Consider the following 19,513-nt stretch of genomic DNA (forward strand, 5'->3'; position numbering starts at 1 on the left):
TTCTGACTACCTGGTCTTTGTTGTAAAGCTCCTATATAATCCTAGCTTCTCCCCTACTCTTGCGAGCAGTCCCTCAGAGTGTTCTGAGAGGCGGTCATCCTGGCTCGAGTCCTTCTGACAAATAAAACATAACTCTTAATATTCAGGCTGCACGTTTATTTCAATCAAGTCCCAGAATAGACACAACTCATCAATTGTGTAATGGGACACACTGGATCAGGAACCAAAAGAGTGTAGTAGTCCCTAAGAACTACGGCTCCCTCTTTCTTCCTGTCATTATACAATCCCACCAGAACTCATTACTTTGCTGTCTGCTCCTCTGGCAACCAAACTCAGAGAAGAGTCAACTCAGCAGAGCGTCCTGCTGGGGAGAACCCCTGCAGCAGCACTGCAGGCTGCCTGCCCTCCCGCACGCTCTGACGACTGCTAGTGTCCTCCGTGGAAACCAGGCCAACAGAGCTGTTCCCTACAGCTACAAAGTCCCAAATATTAAATAAAACCTTTCATTTTATACTATATGTTACATATATACCCATCTCTGAAAACAGCTTTGCCAGAAGCCCAAATCTTCAACATTAATCTGCAAAGGCAAATCAGGTCCCCAAGGGAAAACAAGTCTTAAGACGATGCTAAGACCTCCAAAGTCCTCTCCACGACCATAAACCAAACTGCCTGCAGGTCTGCAGCTGCAGGAGGCTACATGTCTGCTTTTAAAGCAACCCCTTCCTGCCCTCGGGTGCTACAATGCCCTTCTACGCCCTCCCATCTCAGGGTAAGAGCACCCACTGCAGAACCTTGCAGGGCAGCACTGACAGGACTGGACAATGAGGATCAGAGCTAAACTAAGCCTTCTGATGACACGAGTTGTCACTCGGTCACTTTACAGATGAAGATATATATAGAGAGAGGTGGGGTGTTATTGTTCAAAGTCACACAGATAAAAAGTGACAAAGTCTATAACTCTGCTCCTCCCTCTGGTGTGACGCCCCAACTGGGACAACCACAGGGTTCTTTCGTGCCTGCCTGACCAGTTCTTTCCTATCACTCATGACCCACCACAGGGTCTGAAATTAGCCTGCATTTGCAGCATCTTTTCCCTCCAGTTTCTCAGGAACAAGGCTGTTCGGGCCACTTTATGACTTCCAGGTCCCCGAAATCTCCGTGCTCAGGCTGCTCTTGCCTGTGCATCCGGCCCGCTGCTCAGAGGCTCTTCCTCCCCTGCAGGAGGACGTTTCTACTCTTCAAAGGGACACCCCCTTAGGGGATCCCTCCTCTCGCCCTCAGCTTGGCAGGTGTCCCAGGCCACATCGCGAGATGCCCCAATAGGACTGCATCTGCCCAGGTCTGCTAGTCAGACCAGCAGCCTCAGAGCCAGGGATTATGCCCAGGTCACACTGCAAACCTACTGCCCGCCTCACAGACCCCAGCCAGCAGGTCACCTGGAAGTCACAGCAAGTGCCCCACCCAATCCAGAAGCCTCTTCATTTCCCAGCACCACTGATGACTGGTTTCCAAACTTTGGTCAGTTTCGCACAAAACAACACCTTCTACTGTGTAGCGGGTGGTTTTTGCTTCTGCACCCCATTCTTACTGAAAACGTTAAGGGAAACCAAAAAGCCTCTTCTCAACCCTTTTCTGATGATACCCTCCCACCCACAATATACATATGCTCAAGAGATTTGGATCCACGTGATTTTGTTTCCCTTACGATAAGTGGCTCAAAACACTGCGGGATTATTTTTCCTTTGAGGGTATTAGGACTCAGTTTCTCGGCTTTAATCTGTTTTTGTCTTTGTCTTCTTTGTTCCTAGCAGTTGCCACCTCTTACTCCATTCAGCAGCCTCCCTCCCAACTTCTAGTCTAGGAAATCAGCTGTGATGAGGGGCACGGGGGCATTCACAGAAGATGCAACAAAGGCAAAGAGAGGCTATATAATTTGCCAAAGATATCACCTTCAACCCCCAACAGAGTGTGTCATGTCCCTGTGTTTAACTGTTATTCTAAGCAAGTTAACTTTTTGTAGATTATGTTTATAAAGATGAGAAATCAAAATACATACAAGGACACACATCAACTCTAAGATATTCATTAACTCCACTATTTTGTTTCTATTTATTTTATTTGTATTAAAAAATTAAGAACCCCTGCAACCAATATAGCAAAATGTTACTGGGTTTTAAATACAGAATATAGAGGGGTTAAGTGTGTCATTACTCATCCTTATATGTATGTTCACAAGATAAAATTATTTGAAAGTCTCTCTCCCCTCTCCCTACTCACTACTGGCTCTCACCTGAGATCCCAGACCACACATCTAACAACCTTTCACTTTACCCACAGCTGAACTCATCAGTTTTCCCCCAGAAATCCCTCTGCAGCTTTCCCTCCTCAGAACACAGCAGGACCATCATTTAACTCATTAATCCACCCAGAAACCTGGGCCTTACTCCATCCTACCTTCACAGACAGCTTTAAATCTTTCTTTTTACCATCTAAACATGCCTTCAATCTGTTCGCTTTTACCCACTATCCTACCGCTCAAGTGGAAGCCACCAACACTGCCCACCTGGACTCACGAGTCTCCCAAGTGGCCCCACAGCCACTCTCCCCTACTTGAGACAAATGGGATTGTGTCACTCCCATGCTTTTTGGGCTCTTTTCAGACCCACTGTTCATAGAAGAAACCCCAATTTCTTCACCTTGTGAAGGTGTTTGCCATGAAACTGTCAGCTCATGGAGGGCAGGGCACGCCCTCTCCCCTCAACCCCACTCTCTGGCAGAGCATCAGCTTGGGAGGACCCGCTGAGCTACATCAGCCTGTATCCTAAACCTGGTCTTGGGTTCTTAGCAAACTGCTTCACTTATCCATACATATCCAAGGTAGATAAGAAAGATTTTAGATGTTGAGCTAGACTATTCATTTGGGGATTTTGCACTGGCAACCTGCAAGTATATGTTCTAATGTTTGTGTCTTGTTAAAACCACACACAGATTAAAGGAGTATTTGTGGAATGTCTTCGGAGTAAAAGGGTTCTGTACTTTTACAGATTTTATGTTTTATAACATGAATAACCCGGACAGGGTCACAAATGGAACCGCCTCACAAGTGACAGAAGACAGGTGAGATGCATATAGCAACAGGTCACAAAGATGGTAAGAGCAAAGTTGTTTCTCCAAACCCCAAAAAAATTCCTCCAAGAACAGAAAACTCAGAATTTTGAAAGTAAAATACTATCATATAAGGAAAGAAAATAAATAATCCTCTTCATCAGGGTTTCAAGATCTGACTGCAGAGTTATTAGCAGGCTATACTGAATCCTAGCACAGAAAATTCAGATGGACTAGTGGTGAGTAAGTTCCAGGAAAACGGCAGTAATTCCTCCACTTGAAAGAGGACACACACTCACTTGTTCAAGGTGATTGCAAACAACATTCTGCAGAAATTCAGAATATTCAGGCACCGCTTCTAGATGGTGATGACACGGAAGGATGGCTTGGATGCATGCTTCTAACTGAGTCACCGGCATTCTTACACTGCAGGGGGAAACGGAGGCCCTCAGCCAAGAGCAGAGATGTTCCTGTCATGTATCCCAGGTCGTGCCTCGGGGACTCAGTGTCCTGTAGCAGTCCGGCCCCAGGCGAGGACCAGCAGCGTGGCCCACCCAAGCAGGAAGGGCACTGTGCTTGAGAAAGCCCACACCAGATGGGAGCAAGAGTGGCTGGTGGGGTTTTGTGAACCTATGAATGCTCATAGAAAAACACCTGCATACATTCAAGTGATACAATTAACAGTAGCATTCTTTTTAACAAAATTTCAAATGTCAGTGGTAATTTTACCATTCCTTTTCTCTTGTCCCCTGCACTCTGAGACAGGCTTAGGTTCTCTCACACTTGCAGCTCTGATGCAATAGTTGTGAAGTTATTTTACTTTACTGCAAGTGTCTTCGCTCCACGTGTCACTGTGACTGTCGTCTCTTAACACAGTCAGATATCTTCCTGGATCTCTCCATGAGTTCCTTGCTCCTGCTTCTCAGATCCTGAGATAAAGAACAGGTGAAGGCACATGACTGGAAAAGTCAATGTGGACTTGAGCAAAGTCCTCAGTGACCCCCTAGGTGAGTGTTGACCACCCCTTAGCTTCGATTCTCAAAGTTCTGCCCAGGGTGACATCCAGACAGGAGGGAGTCCTGGGCCCAATTAAAAGCTGTGTGGCTTGGGTGCGGGGAAAGTTGCAGGAGCTAGTTCCATAGCCGGGACCCTCCACACCTCTGCTCCTCTCTCTCCCGAGGCCCCGCTGCCAAGTCCCCACGCTCCCTGATATTCTGTCCTTCTCTTCTACTCTACTTCAAGCGCTTTTCCTCTTCCTTTATTCCCTGATTATCTGCAGCTGGAGAGATTTTTCCATCACAAAATCTGAAAAAATTTCCTGCAGCTGAAAAAGAGGTGCCAGAGGTCAATGCGCATATGGTGGTTCCTGAATAGAGCCCCTGGTTAGGGGGACCCTCACCAACACTCACGGGACATCAGGTATGTTACAGGGTCGACCACCCCCAACAAGAGTTTGCTGTGACCCCAAGGCACGCACAGCATCCCTGCTCACTAAAGTGTAGTTGTAATCCGTTATTAAGAAGCAAAAATAAAAAAAATTTCTCATGTTTCTTACTAAAATTATTTATGAGTTAGAAAAAGAAATTGTAAAAGAAAAGAACAAATTTGACTCCATGTTTGATGTGTTCGTTTGGCTTTAAACCTGTACCTTGTTTTCTAGGCTCCGACTTGCTATCTCTGCACCTTTTGTGAAAAAAAGTTGCCTTTAGCCTGAAATATCCAGGACAGCCTATTCTCCGGGCTCTGATCTTTAAGGATATTAGCTCTTCTACACTTATGTACAGATGGCAAGTGGCAAAATAGATAATAACCTTTCTTTTATTTGGAGGTTTTACGGGGGCACCTTAATTTGACCCACCATGGACAGCTGCAGGAACAAAGGATTCCAAGGACAAACAATTCGTACAGCGAGAAGTTTGCAACAACCAACCACATCCCCGCCGCTTTTTAGTATAAAAGGAGACTGAATTCTGCTTTGGGGAAGAGAGTTCTACTGGATATCAATATGCCATTTTCTGGGTCTGCCAGATTTTCAAATGAAGTCACTATTCCTTACTCCAACATCTCATCTCCCCATTTATTGGCCTGTCATGCAGCAAGCAGAACGAGTTTGGACTTGGTAACAAAATGACTGCATTAGAGGTAGTATGTCTCCACTGTTTCCTCATTTCCAGTATGTCACAACCTATCAATTTTATATGCTGTTTAACAACATGACAAAGACCTATTACAAGGAATTGATTCCACAGAAATAAAATTATTTCTACTCCCTCAAGACTTTTTTCTTTTCTATTTTATTTTGTTTTGCTTATTGAAAAGAAAATAAAAGTCAAATCATTTTATTTCATGTATTTTTATAGCTACATAATGTAAATACTACAAAAATATTTAAATTGCAATAAAACTTGTTAATATATTTGTATAATGATATATAAACAATCAATGCAGATTAGGAAAGGAGTAGATATTTACTAAAAATCTACTGCACATCCAGTCTTTTACAAGCATATCCTGGAATATAAGCTCTATTATCCAGGGGTCCCCCACCCCCATTCTCACTGCCGATTCCCTTAGTAATCAACTACCAAGGCACCAGCATAGAACCATGCGATCGCTATTTTAGGTATAAATGAATGAATTAGCTCATTCAATTCTAAAACAGAAACCTTAAAATAAATACTGAACTTATTTACAGATAAACAAATTTGGACACAAAAAAGTACAGTTTCTCCCCCAAGACACAAAGATAATAATTGGTAAAGGCAAGATTTGAACTAATCTGCCTGATTATAAAGCTAAGGTGGAAATCCCCTTCGACTGTGTAGGTCCAGCAGCACAGCCCATCACCCTATCTTTGTTCAGATCTGGCTTTAGACAGCCTGAGACAGCACCCCATTCCTATGGAACTCGAGGGGAAACGATAACAATAAGGATTTTATATTCAGTAGTTTCTTAGGTCTCAATTATATAAAGTGTCAGCAGGTCAGCAGAAAACTCTGGGAAATATGAGTGGGTCCAGAGCTTTTCGCTGATAAGAAACTCAATCTATCAGGACAGAGTGACCTTCCCATGAGTGGCCTCATGAACATAAACTAAAGGCAGCTGAAATGAAAACTAGCAAGAACATGGAAGTGAAGCAGGAAGGATCCCTACTATCCCCTGCCCAGTTGCCTCTTCACCCGCGTGGACAAGATGGCAGAAGACCCAGGTTCTTGTCTAAGTTACAACATCATGGATTCTCACCCATAAAATGTTGCAACTCTATGCTGTCTTAAGTCCTTTACAACTAAAATATGATGACACCAATATCTCAGCGGAATGTCTATGTCTCCACTTTCTCTCTTCTATTAGGAGACTATATCTATGGCCACAAACAGAAATTCAATTAAAAACACCATGCACGAAGCCTGGTGAAAGTCTGTGTAAGAGACATTGTTCTCACTCTCTGTGAATGAAAACTCAGAAAAAGTGGACCTTCTCCCTCTGTAAGTGGGAGGTAGACTGATTGTGTGTGTGTGTGTGTTTGCACGCACATGTGTGTGTGTAAATCATATAAAATATATTCTGGGATTTGCACAGTTTTTTTTATGATACTATCATTTCATGAGGATGAGCCAACCTTTAAAGTAATTTGAATCTATTTTTCTGAGAGGCTCTTTTGGTGGAGGATGGGAAAGGGGAAAGGAAAGGAGGAAAGAAGTAAATGAAGCAAAGCTGTAAGAATACTGCTAGGGAAAGGCAAGACATTAATTTTGTTCCTACTTGCATCACACACAAATTAGGGACTGGCTTTCCCCCATGTCTTGTCAAGCACTGAGCTGCAGAAGAACAGGCGACAGCCCATTTCTCACTGAGCTTGTGACTGTATGTGACATCTTATAGACACAAATTATTTAACCTGATCAAACACTCTAGCAGCAGGATGTAATTCTCCTAATTTGAGAGACAAGAAAACAGGAAGTGAAAGACGGTATATAGCTTGACAAAAGTCAGAGGACAAGTAAACTAAAGAGGATGAATTCAAACTCAGATCTGAATGCAGAGTCTGATATTCCCACTCCCAGGGCTGGAAAATCCTTAACACAAGGTTCCCCAGCTCCTCTGCATTGTTCCTGGCACCAAGCATTTCCCATGGCGATGGACTCCAATTCTCAGACACAGTGCTCTGTGCAGCCAATAACCTCCATTCGACCTTGATCATCTACCTGCCACGCCTACCAGGCTTCACCATACAGGCAGGAAAGCTGGATTTCAAGTGCATACAAAGCCACCCTGGTTTAAGCTGGACTGTTTATCAGCTTTTCCAGCATAAAGGCAGCCATGAAAGTGCTCACAGTTTGTACATGAGCCACACTACCTCTCTCCATCTGTCTCCCCACCTATACTACTTAGCTATGACCATTTTGAGAATCTTGGAAACAAATTTTTAAAAACAGAAAAGAAAGGATTCTGTAACAAGTACTTAATACTTACAATTTTAAATGAGAAGTTACAAAGTGAGTATTTACAAACCGAATCTGCCTTCCTAGGTGTCAGTTTTAACAGTTAAAAAATATAATAGCAAAAATTTCTCACTTAAAAAATTAACAAAAACATCAACAATAATCTGGAATAAACTCAAAAACAATGCCCATGTTGTACATGGAGAAAGTACAGGACTGTACTGAGGGGTAAAGTAAAAGTGTGAAAGTAGAGACATCAACCTTTTGTATGGAGGAAAGCAGTTTTAAAGATGTACGTTCTCGTAAAGATAATTCAAAATTACTAAAAAATCCCATGACAACACTTATCTTTTTTTTTTAACTTGAAAAAATTATATTAGAATTCTTCAGGAATAATAAAGTCATAATACAAGCCAAGAAATTTAGGGATCGAAAAAAGAATCAAAAAATTCACACTGTAATATATTAAATAAATTTTTACAATATGTAAGATATAGTGCTAGAGTAAGAAAGTAAGATTGACAGAAATAAATCATGAGCTCAAAAAGAGACTCTAGTATACATAAGTATTTTTTACAGGTGGGATTTCAAATTAAAAAGCAAAGTATTAATTTAATAATTGTCTTGTTACAATCAGAGAATACCTGGAAAATACAAATTCTATTCCCGTCAAAATGACCACAAGAAAAATTACAGAAAATGATGTAAATATTAGAAAGTACTAATAAGAGCAAATACAACTCTTTGCTCATATCAATTCAGCTTCTCCTCACTGTAACAAGTACCATTATCATCTCCATCTTAGAGATTGAAAAAACCTACAGAAGAAATTTATACCATTATAAGAAAGCATTTCTAAGAATAAAACCCAAAAAGAAGACATTTACTATCTTAAGATTATTTTGGGCCACAACAATAATGAACCTACTGAACAAAATGAAAGGCAAGAAATGACAAGTAAAAGCTCTCTGATACATGTTGATGAAGACAAGGGGTTAATGTTCATAATACACATTGAGCTGTCACAAAGCAGCAAGAAGCTCCCCCACTTAAATGTTTGCAAAGGACAAAAGGGATCATTCACTTTTTAAAAGTCAGATGGCTAATGGGTGAAAAATGCTCAAAACCTCACTGGTCATCAAGTGCAAACTAAAATAATGAAAATCATTTTGCTCGTCATATTGGCAAATATGTTTAAAAGATATTATAGCTAGTGTCCATCTTTGAGACAACAAACTGTGAGCGATCTTTTGGAGGATGACATGCCAATGGATATGTAAACTCTGAAAAACGTGTGTGCACACAGGCTGAACTCCACTTTTAGGAATCGTTACATTTAGAAAAAATCAGTTCAAAAAGATGTACTCATCAGAACATTTGCACAGCACTGTTTACAATGGTGGGAAGAAATGCTGAAGTGAAATCATATCCAGCGATAGAGAATTGGTTACATAAGTTATTCTACATCTTTTCATGCCCCACAGGAGAAGGAATTTCAAGATTCACTTGAAAGCATCCTGTGATGTATGAAGTTGTCACATCCAAGGACTAAATTTCCAGAAACCTTAGCTAAAGGAATACTCATACAAGATCACAGGAATGTTTGTACAAGAAGGATGCCAGTCAAACACCCTTTCTGACAGTGGAAAATGGAGAAAACTTAAGTGTTCACCATCAAGACAATGATGCGGTAAATCACGGAGAGCTGTGGGCACTAAAGTTGCAGCGTTTCAGCGTGGTCCATGGCCTTGTCCACAGTACTCTCCCACGAAAGGTGTCGTTACACAAGAGACCAAACCTGCACATCAGGAGACCCCTTTACTCTATCTGAAAGGACCGGGTGAGTCTGGAGTGGGAGGAGGTCTATGATATATATGTTAGTGAATAAACCGAGCTACAGAAAACATATAGTATGGCCTTATTTTTCAATAAAGCATATATACACACACATATACATAGATTTCTCATATACGTGTATGTATGTGTGTATATATATATGACAAAGGCATAAAGGTCATGAAATATATACTCCACATTGTCAGCAGCTTTTACTCTCAGGAAAAAAGGGGAAGGGAAGTAGGGGACTTTCGGTACCACCACAGTTCTCTTTTCAGAATTTCAATTAAGTATACTTGGAATTTAAAAGTTTACTTAAATACAAAGTAAAATGGACGATGCCTCCACAAAACAGAATGCTATACTGGTCATTAAAAATCATGTCAGGGGAGATAGAATATTGTAGAAAAATGTGTAATAAGCCGAATGGAAAATGGAGGTCTCCACACAGTAAACAGGCACACAGTGCTCACTGGTTTTTATGACAGAGCTGATACACACTGATGAAAAGAACAGAAAATAGATGTTAAAGTGTTAATTATTATCTTTGAGTACTGGGACCAGGATAGACCCTTTTGACTCTTTTTTCAGACTTTTATATTAAATACACATTATTTTTCATCTGAAAAATGCATTTTTAGATGTCTAGTACCACACATTGGAAAAAATACATGAGTAGTTACAGAAACAAATAACTAGGAGACACCGCAGCACCGTCACACAGTGTAGAAAGGGCGATCCTGAATAACACCACGCAGTTACATAAGGACCCACAAAGTGAGAGCACCTGCTGTAACAGGACGCGGCTCCCTTCCATTTGTCAGTTGTGTCTTCAGGGCTGAGGCATTTCTGAGCACGGCCAGTGTCAGTGCTGGTGTCTGGATGGATGCCACTGGAGGTGAGGGCACCTGCAAGCCGAGAGGAAGAACAGAAGTAATCCTCTGCTTTTTCTGTCTTGTTTCTTTGTTACTTTTAAAGAGAGGCGTAAATAAGATAAACTGAACCTTCCTTACTGAAATTTCACTAATGAAGCCATTTTTAAAGTGTTCACAACTTATATTCTGCCTATAACTGTCTTTTCAAAAAAGCCTCATATTTATTAAATGTTAATTAACTCAGTTAATTAACTACATGTTGAAACCTTTTAAAAAACATGAAATGCACTACGTGAAAGCACCACACATGCAGTGACTAGCTCAGCTGTCTTTACGGCAGTGCAGTCAGCCCCCACCATCCCGAGACCCTGAACTCCTGATGCTGGGAAGAGAGCACGCTGCTTCCTCAGATGGAGAGAAACGGTAAAAGCATTTTCTGAAATCTACAGCACTGACAAAACATAACTGCTTAATCCCAGGCTCCTTGGAGGCTGTCATTTTCCATTTCTGGCCAACACCCGTCAATGAGCAGAACCACCCCATTCCCGAGTCATGGGACTCACGTGGGCAGCAGTTTTGGAGAAATTTCCAGTTATAGAATGTTAACCAACTATACATAAAACTCTGAAAAAGAAAAGATGCAATACTCAGATTTTGGAAGACACTCAAAATATTCTCCTAAGTCTTAGTATTTGGAAAGGCTGGGCTTCTCCTAAGCCACTTATTTATTTCACAGCCAGTGAGCATCTCCCACAAACCCTGCTTCCCTGTGTGTGCTGGGAGCCTCAGGAACATTGATGCTGTCTATCTTATAAGTCACAAGGCAGAGGCGTGTGTCTCACGCCTGCAACTCTCACACAGGCTCAACTCCGAGCCTCAATTTGTGAACTTGGCCCCATTTTCTCACCTGTTTATTTGGTATCTGTTCTTCTGTAAGCTGCCTGAAGTGCTTCTTGGAACAAGTCAGAAGAATGAGTGGGTAGAGAAATGGACAGATGGACAGGTGAGAGATGGGCAGACAAACAGGGAGACTCCAAGAGAAGGGGAGCAAACAAAATTTCCTATGCAAAACCCTCTTCTAGTCAAGGAAGAAAACCATCACGAAGAAGTGTGAAGAGGCAGGTGGCTTAGGACTGTTTCCTGGATTCCATCAAAAGTCACACCACGTGATGAGAGGGTAGAAGTATAAATAATAAAAGAAAAAAAGCATGCATGTTTGAAAAATATATCTACATTATGTACTTTCTAAAGAATAGATTTATATCAGCAAGGCTCAATAACACAATCTTTGGGTATTTACAGAAGTGAGAATCCCATCTCCAATCCGCAAGACATCCCTTCGGAGCACTGAGGGTCTACACGGTGCGATCATAAAGCCGTAACCGCAAAAGCTGTGCTATCCTGCACTTACGAGGAACGAGCAGCTGTGCTTGGCCTGCCCACGCGCGTCGTTTACAACCCACAGCACCTCTACGGGGGAGGGATGACTAGCGAGCCCTGTCTCTGCAGGAAAGAAAAAAGTCCGGGAGAGGCTAAGCCGACCTACAAGTTCTCCATTTCACAGGACTTGTCACTCCAGAGCAGGACTCGAACTCGGCCCACGTTTGTAACCACAGTACTACCGTAATTTATGTGCTTTTTGTGTGTATAATACATTTGTTTCTGGCATGAAAGTGTATTTAATAAATGATCAGTTGTCTTGTATATTTCATTAGCTCACAATCTTTATATTTTTGAATTGTACTCTTCCCCTGGAGAAATGAACGGAAAGAGCAGTGGTCAGAATGAGGTGGGGCTTCATTCTTTATCTGTTACCTCATCTCATCCAAGTCCCCAAGCAGGGAGAAGGAGCAAATGTTCTCTTCATCTTTTAAAGAGAGGGCTCCAGTGATGGTGATTTACTCAACTCCAAAACTAAGTCTGGGGGAAGGGCACATGCAGCAACGAGAGCAGTATCACCTGTAGGAAGGCAAAAAGAGCTCAGGGGATGGCTCAATGGGTCAGCCTGATTTAATTTCAATTGATAATTCAATAACACACTCTAAAAATACTAGCATGCAATGGATTTGCTCTTTCTTGACATCTAGCAAGTTTCCACAGCCGACATGTAACATTATCATGAACTAGTGAAAAGAAGAGTCCACAGACAAGGAAAATCAATGCCACAGGCAGGCTGAAACCCAGGCTGGAGGAAAGGAAGAGAAAGGGCATATTTAAGAAGAGGGGAAAGTCTGGGAAAAAGACATCATCACAAGGACTCTCAAGCGTCATCCAGCAATCATATAATCATTCTTTCAAGAGAGAGTTACTTAGGTCCTATTTTGTGCGAGATTTTACAAAGGGCAAAGAGAGACCACAGCGTCCATGGTGGCAGCAAGTTGCGGGGCTATAATACAATTCTAATCTTGGTACCTTGCACAATTGTCCTCAGTATAAAGGCAAAAATTAAAGTAAAATAATACTATGTAAACCATACACATTGCTGAAATAAATTAAAGAAGACCTAAATACCTGGAAAGACAAACCACGCAAATTCCTGGATCACATGACAATATTCTTGGGATGGCAGTGCTCCCCAGAGTGAAGCACACATACAACGTGGTCTTGATCACATTCCCAGCGGGCTCCTCAGCAATAACTGACTAGCTTCTGCTACAATTCATATGGGAATTCGAGGGTCTCAGTAACCAAAACGTACCTGAAAGAGTAGAACAAAGTGAGAGGACTTGTAATTCTCAATTTCAAACATTACAACTGTATCTACAAGTGAGATTAGAGGCCATTTTTAAGGTATTATTGTGTTTATCCTTATTTTCTAAATTCTGTACAACGAATATACCTGTTAGAATAAGAAAAATAAAAACTAAAGTATCTTTTAAAACATGCACACCGATTCATTCATTGGGGAAAATTATTTTAACTATAAAGAGGTAAACAAATATCTAGTGAAAAAGGACCACTTAAAAACAAGTCTGCATTTACAATTTTCATAAATTGAAAACTGAAAAGCACAAACACATCAAATTTCTAGGAAGACTGGTGAAACATATTAATAATTATTTTCAAAAATTCTAATTGCACAATGAAAACACAAGAAAGAGAAAATCGTGATTGACAGGAAACTGCGAACACGTGGAGAGCAAAGGCCTTGAAATCACTGTTCCTTTAACTCTGCTACTAGCTCAATAGGAGAGGAAATTCCTCACTGAGGGGACAGTGGAATCCCATGCATAAGATAGGATACACAGTACAAACTGCAGTAGTATCGGGAGTGAATATGTTAGAAGAATTCTGAAGTTACAACATTGCTGAAAAACTATAAAAACACTGACAGACAGATTAAAACACACAGTCATACATATTATATAGAAACATGAACTCTGCTCCCATGTTGCATAGAAATACAAACATATTTGTTCATTTATGGGCACTGATTACTTTATCCCAGGTAGAATATTTCAACTAAAACAAATAATCAATATTACACTCCTATTGTCAAATGTACTTGATAACTTACTCTGCTATGTAACCATATGTGTCTAAGATAGATCTAAAATTATTGAAAAAGAGCTTTTTATGGTTTCTTGAATTCTTCTCAAAATTCCAAGCTTAATTTTAAAATAGATCTGAGCAGTATTTCTATATTATCTTTTCCCTTGTGAAATGAACAACACAATCTGTTGTCAAAATTCTGTCCTTACAATGATTCACGAGCACCATATCCTCACAAAACTGCTGGACAGCAAGTCACTATCCAGACACTGTGACCAAATAAATGAAACAGAAGGAAGACAGTGATCCTATTCTGGAGGGCTTATAGTCTGTGTCAACACTGGGGTTTTTACTTGATTGGTTTGATTGGGTAGCAAAATAAAATCAATCAAGTACTTTCTTTGAGCATTCTATAAGTCATGACTGTTTTTAGTGTCATTAGCAGGAAAGACTTAAGCATGACTTGGTTAGGTCAACTAGCAACAATCATCACTGGAGAGTGAGTAATAAAGAAGTTAACTGATAGCAATGCTTCTGCCTACATGAGACCTAAAATAAATCTACACTGATATCCGAAAGGAAAATAAGGAGATGAGGTCCCCAATGAGAAAACAAACTAACAAGAAATCAAAAAATGAAAGTCATTTTCATTAACGATTCCAGGCAGTAGTGGAGCATGGTGGTGAAGATCACAAATGCTGGGGACAAACATGAGGGTCTGAAATCCCACAGCACTAGGTAGATGTGACACTGATATTTCAGTGAAATTTTCTGCATCTCAGTCTCCTATCCATAGACTGGGGACAACAACTGCACCCATCTCCTATAACGGTCCTAAGAATTAAGTTATTTTATATATAAAAGCTTAAATAAAATACCTCAGAGTTTAAATAATACCCCAAAAGCACAAGAAACAAAGAAAACAGAGACAAATTGCAGTTCATCAAAATTTAAAACTTTGCTTCAAAGGGCACCATCCAGAAAGTGAAACAACAACACAGAGGAGAAAATTTTTTCAAATCACTTATCTGGCAAGGAATTTGTATCTCAAAATGAAGAAAAAAAAACCCTACAACTCAACAATAAAAAGGCAACTCAATTAAAAGGTTAATAAAGTATCTGAAAAGGTATTTTTCAAGGAAAATATACAAATGTCCATAAAACATAATGTAATGATGTTCAATAGCATTAGCTGTAAGGGAAATCAAGTCAAAACCACTAGGAGAAACCGCTTCACACTCACTACAATAGGGTATAATAAAAAAAAAAGCGTAACAAGCACTAAAGAGGACACAGAGGAAGCGGAGCACGCAGCCCTTGCTGGTGAGGATGTAACACAGCGTGGCCACTTTGGAAAACAGCCTGGCAGGGCCTCAGAGAGTTGAACATTTCGTTTCTGACTTACCCAGCAATTCTGCTCTCTCGGCACACACGTAAGAGAACTGAAAACAAATATCCACATAAATAATACCACATGAGTGTTCACGGCGACATTACTCATCACAGCCAAAAACAGAAACAACCCAAATGCGTATCACCTGATGAATGGGTAAACAGTGGGGCCCAGCCATAGAGTGGAATGTTATTCAGCAATAGCATAGCATAGAATAGTGACTAGGGCCACAACATGAGCAAATATTGAAAACGTTACTCAGTGTGAAAGAAGTCAGTCACAATAGACGTTTCCACTTATATGAAGTGACTCGATTTACATGAAATGTCCAGCACAGGCAAATCCACAGAGAGAAAAGTGGCTCCTTGGGGCTGGGGGAGGATGGGGAAGATGGGAATGTCTGTTTATGCATACAGGGCTTCCTGTTGGGGGGATGAAAATATTCTAAGATTGAATGGGATGCACAATTCTGGGCATAGAGTAAAAACCGATGTACATTTTAATGGGTGAATTGTATTAAAACTCTTAAGAACAAAAGGACCTTGGGCCAGTATCTTCCATAGTAAATGCAAATTGCTAACTTTTATTAGAGGAAAAAGAAACTGCTCTCAGCATGAAAGCAGGAGATCAGCAAATGTGAGTTAACCGAAATTGGACAAGAGCATTTCACTTGAAACAGTTGCTGAGTGTACACGAAATATTCAGAAATAGGAAAATCACCTTGACATCACGAGGAAGCATTCTGTTTCAAATACAGATCAAGGATTCGGCAAGCCCAGCTGCCAGAAATGACCAGAGAAGAAACCTGGTTTATAAAACTAGCACCAGAGACAACAAGGAATGGTGATGAGGAAAGCAGGCGGCAAATATCTGGAACAGTTCACTACAAATAATTTCTCCACCAAAAATTGAAAAATAAAATGAAAGTGATGAAATGCTCTGTTGACATCTCGAGAATGGGCTTCCTTCTGTGCTCGACTGTTCTGTAACCCCGATTGAGAGACTAAGGAGAATCAGCATGGCTCCTGGGGGTCCCCAAAGGACTGCCCACCAGCACGCTGACCACCATCACATCTGCCAGGTTTGAATTGCAGAGAAGAGACCAAGTTCTGAAAGGCACAGGAAATATTGACAAGGGAAGAAAACGCTGAGGTCTGTCCTGGGACAGAGGCCCTCTGAGCAGAGGCCAGAAGGCTGCAGGTGAACTGCAGTAGACCTGGGGCAGGAAGGGATCACGGGGGAGCATATCTCAATTCTCTTCTGTCTCTGCCTCCGGTAGGAGAGATAAAGCCTGCATCCTTCTCACCTGGAACTGTGGGTTCTGGCTGGAAGAAGTCTTACTGACAAGGAATGATTATTCAAGACTCTGTGGAAAAAGTCAAGAAATCGAGAGGGATTAGGGAGCCATCTCCATAAGCCTCTCAAATACTCCCATATTTATAGGGTATAATCAAAGGAAAACTTCGTTAACAGTTGTGAGATAGTAAGGAGGAAATTCGGGAAAGACAGGATGAGGCAGAGATTGTAGAATACACAATGAGTACAAAGGATTAGTGTATCTTTAGGGAAGTCATGGGGTGAGGGGAACAAGATACATTTTTAGATATGTTCATTAAAAAGCAGACCACCAGACCAGCCAGGTCCTTGTTTTGGGGATAATACATTATCTAACAACACACAAGCCCAGCGTTTATAGCTGAGGGTCTCGGTCCTTGCTTTACAACCAGCAGAGTGCTATCTAAAACCTCAACTACACAAGCAAAGCATTGTCTCTGCTTTTTAAGGCAAGGCGTCTGGAGTGAGGATGCACAGGAACTTGCTTGTAAAGCAGTATCAAAGCATATTTTTTCTTCTTAAAATTCAGAGGCGACTGGGGTGTGTTACAATTTGTTAACCCAATCATCTGCTTCCACATGGAACCATTATGGAGGACACCCTAGGATGAAAATCCTGGATGTGGGTCTCTTCCTGCCATCTTCAGCCACTCTATCAGGGTCTAGGCACATCCGTGAATAACGATCCTACAGTACCACTCACTCTCTTAACTCCTGGTGATTGAAACTTAATTTTAGCTCTACACAACTTAACGTAGAAAAGTTTCAGCAATAAAAGATATAATATTCCATTTATATCTCATCATATTACTGATTTTCTGATTGCTCTAAGCTGCTTCTACTTGGTAAAGCACCTCATTCTGAAGCTGAATTCAGTAATTTCCATTGTGCATTTCTAGCCAGTTTGGGCTCGCTAACTTCTTTTGGTCAAATATCGATATACTTAATTGATTTCTTTGTTTATCAATTTCAACCAGGAGGAGAGAGAGTGTCACTCTTTTCCTCAGCCCACCCTCAACTCTTTTCCCATCAACTCAGGCCTCTTGAAAACAAAACAAAGTATTTTTTTCCCTTCTACTCTTTCCACAAACCCAACAGGAAACATCAGCCTGGAGAAAGAATTCAACACAAATGTTAAAACAAAAATCTATAAACCTGAAACAATACCATCTCCGAATCATGATACACAATGACATGAGATTAAGTGTGTCAGGCACAAAGCATGAGGGAGCCTGACTACCTGATTTCTATTCTTCAAAGGAAGGAAGGTTTTCGTATTTTTTATTATCATTCTTGGTCATTGTTTCTGATTATGCCAAAAAATAATTTATGAAATATTTATGCACTGCAATAACTGATTTTTATTGTATCAATTTTAGAAGGCATTCAGAGGGGATAGGAAAACCCACCTCTGTAAAAAATGCAAAATTTCTTCCCCTGTAAAGAACACGTATACAAAATGCAACAGAGAATTCAAATTCTTGTGGAGAGGAGCAAAAGACACAGAATCAAATCAAAGTCATTACAATGAGTCAATTTAAAATTCACTGGACAAACATGCTCAATGCATACAAATAATTTTAAAGGCACACTGCAAACCATTCACTTAATGATCTGCAGGCTAGAGGAAGAATTTCACTCTTTAACAGACAACAGAAATCAATAGGGTGCCCCACCAAACAAAGAGCAGTGAACAATCAGGTTTTTAACAGTTCTGAGAAATCAGCATGTTCTAAAGATCAAAATCCAGAAATTTTAAACATTCATTCAAACCACAATGAAAAAAGCACTTAAAGAAAAAAAAAAAAAGAAAGTAAGCACATAGATCATTGCAACAGAACAATGAGAATTTCTTGTACCGCTAGAAGAAAGAACAGGCTATAGCCTTTTACTTGAAAAGAGACTACTTTTAAAAATAACTGCTAAAACACATTTCATCATTCATGTTGCATTTAAAAATCTGAGGTACATGTATCTGATCAGAAAAGCAATTCTGAGTAATAGTATGTTACAATTCAGTGCCAGTTTGCTTTAGAAGAAAAGAGAAAAGTTACTGTTTCTAATTCTGCACAAAGTTTAAAGAACCTCCCTGCCTCTATCTCCTCCCATTTCCTAAGCTCATGCTCCCTAATCCTTCTGAAACAAGTATGAGAAAGTCTTATTCCCAATATGCCAAATGACAACTGAATATCAATTTATTAGTGTAAATATATGCCAACACCTTGAAATGGAGGAGAAAGGTATCAGAAGTCTATATGGAATTTCTTTCTACCTTCCTGAAATCACACACACCAACGTTCACACAGACACAGACACAGACACAGACACATACCCCCTGGATTACTGGGCACTTCACAAGCTTAGTACTTACAACTTGTAGAAGGTAACTTTGTAGTTACTTTAAAATACAAAACTGTCAGCTTTTGAAAGCCTTCATCATCTGCTAAACCATCTAAATATCAAAGAGACCCAATTAGCCTTCTCTGTAGAATGTAATTTCCCTTGATGGCAAAACAGTCTCTAAGAAGTACTGGATCAAAGATTCGTGTTTATCACTACCTATGATCGTTTTTAAGCACATTAACAGATTCAGAAATGTATGTCTCAAAAACATTTATTCCTATTGAAATAGTATACGTGTTCAATTGTCTATACAGTGACTAGGTCCCATGATGGTGTTTAAGAGCTATTTTGTGTATAGCAATATTTACCTTCAAGTGCAGAAAAGGAGGGTGTGTATTACTCAGTTGTAGAGCACCTGCTTAGCATGCACAATGTCCTGGCTTCAGTCCCCAGTACCTCCAAATAAAATAAATAAAAATAAGTGCATATTTAAAAATAAGAATAAAGTTATAAAAAATGCAGACTAAAAACCACTGCAATCTAGGTGCTACAATTATACTAAAAAAACAAGTGTTTCTATCAAATATTAACTATATGCCAATCACAGAGACAACCAAAAGTCACACCTGAAGCATCACGTGTGATTCTCAGCAACCCTACTAAGTAGACACGGATGAGAAACCCGGCTCT

At 40.4% G+C, this 19,513-nt stretch overlaps 1 protein-coding gene across 1 annotated transcript in view; it reads right to left on the bottom strand.

Moving 5' to 3' along the window:
• The window catches only part of LOC140693568 (trafficking protein particle complex subunit 9-like), a 96,239-nt gene that overhangs the window by 586 nt on the left and 76,140 nt on the right, over window positions 1-19,513 (bottom strand). Inside the window, exons 8-13 of the mRNA XM_072957356.1 lie at window positions 19,192-19,279; window positions 12,773-12,959; window positions 12,077-12,220; window positions 10,174-10,294; window positions 3,838-4,037; window positions 3,408-3,534 (exon numbers count right to left, since the gene is read on the bottom strand). The gene's annotated coding sequence lies outside the window, so the exon portion shown is untranslated. The remainder of the gene's footprint in view (window positions 1-3,407; window positions 3,535-3,837; window positions 4,038-10,173; window positions 10,295-12,076; window positions 12,221-12,772; window positions 12,960-19,191; window positions 19,280-19,513) is intronic.

This window comes from Vicugna pacos, unplaced genomic scaffold, assembly GCF_048564905.1.
Source record: "Vicugna pacos unplaced genomic scaffold, VicPac4 scaffold_19, whole genome shotgun sequence".
In the NCBI taxonomy this organism is placed as follows: Eukaryota; Metazoa; Chordata; class Mammalia; order Artiodactyla; family Camelidae; genus Vicugna; species Vicugna pacos.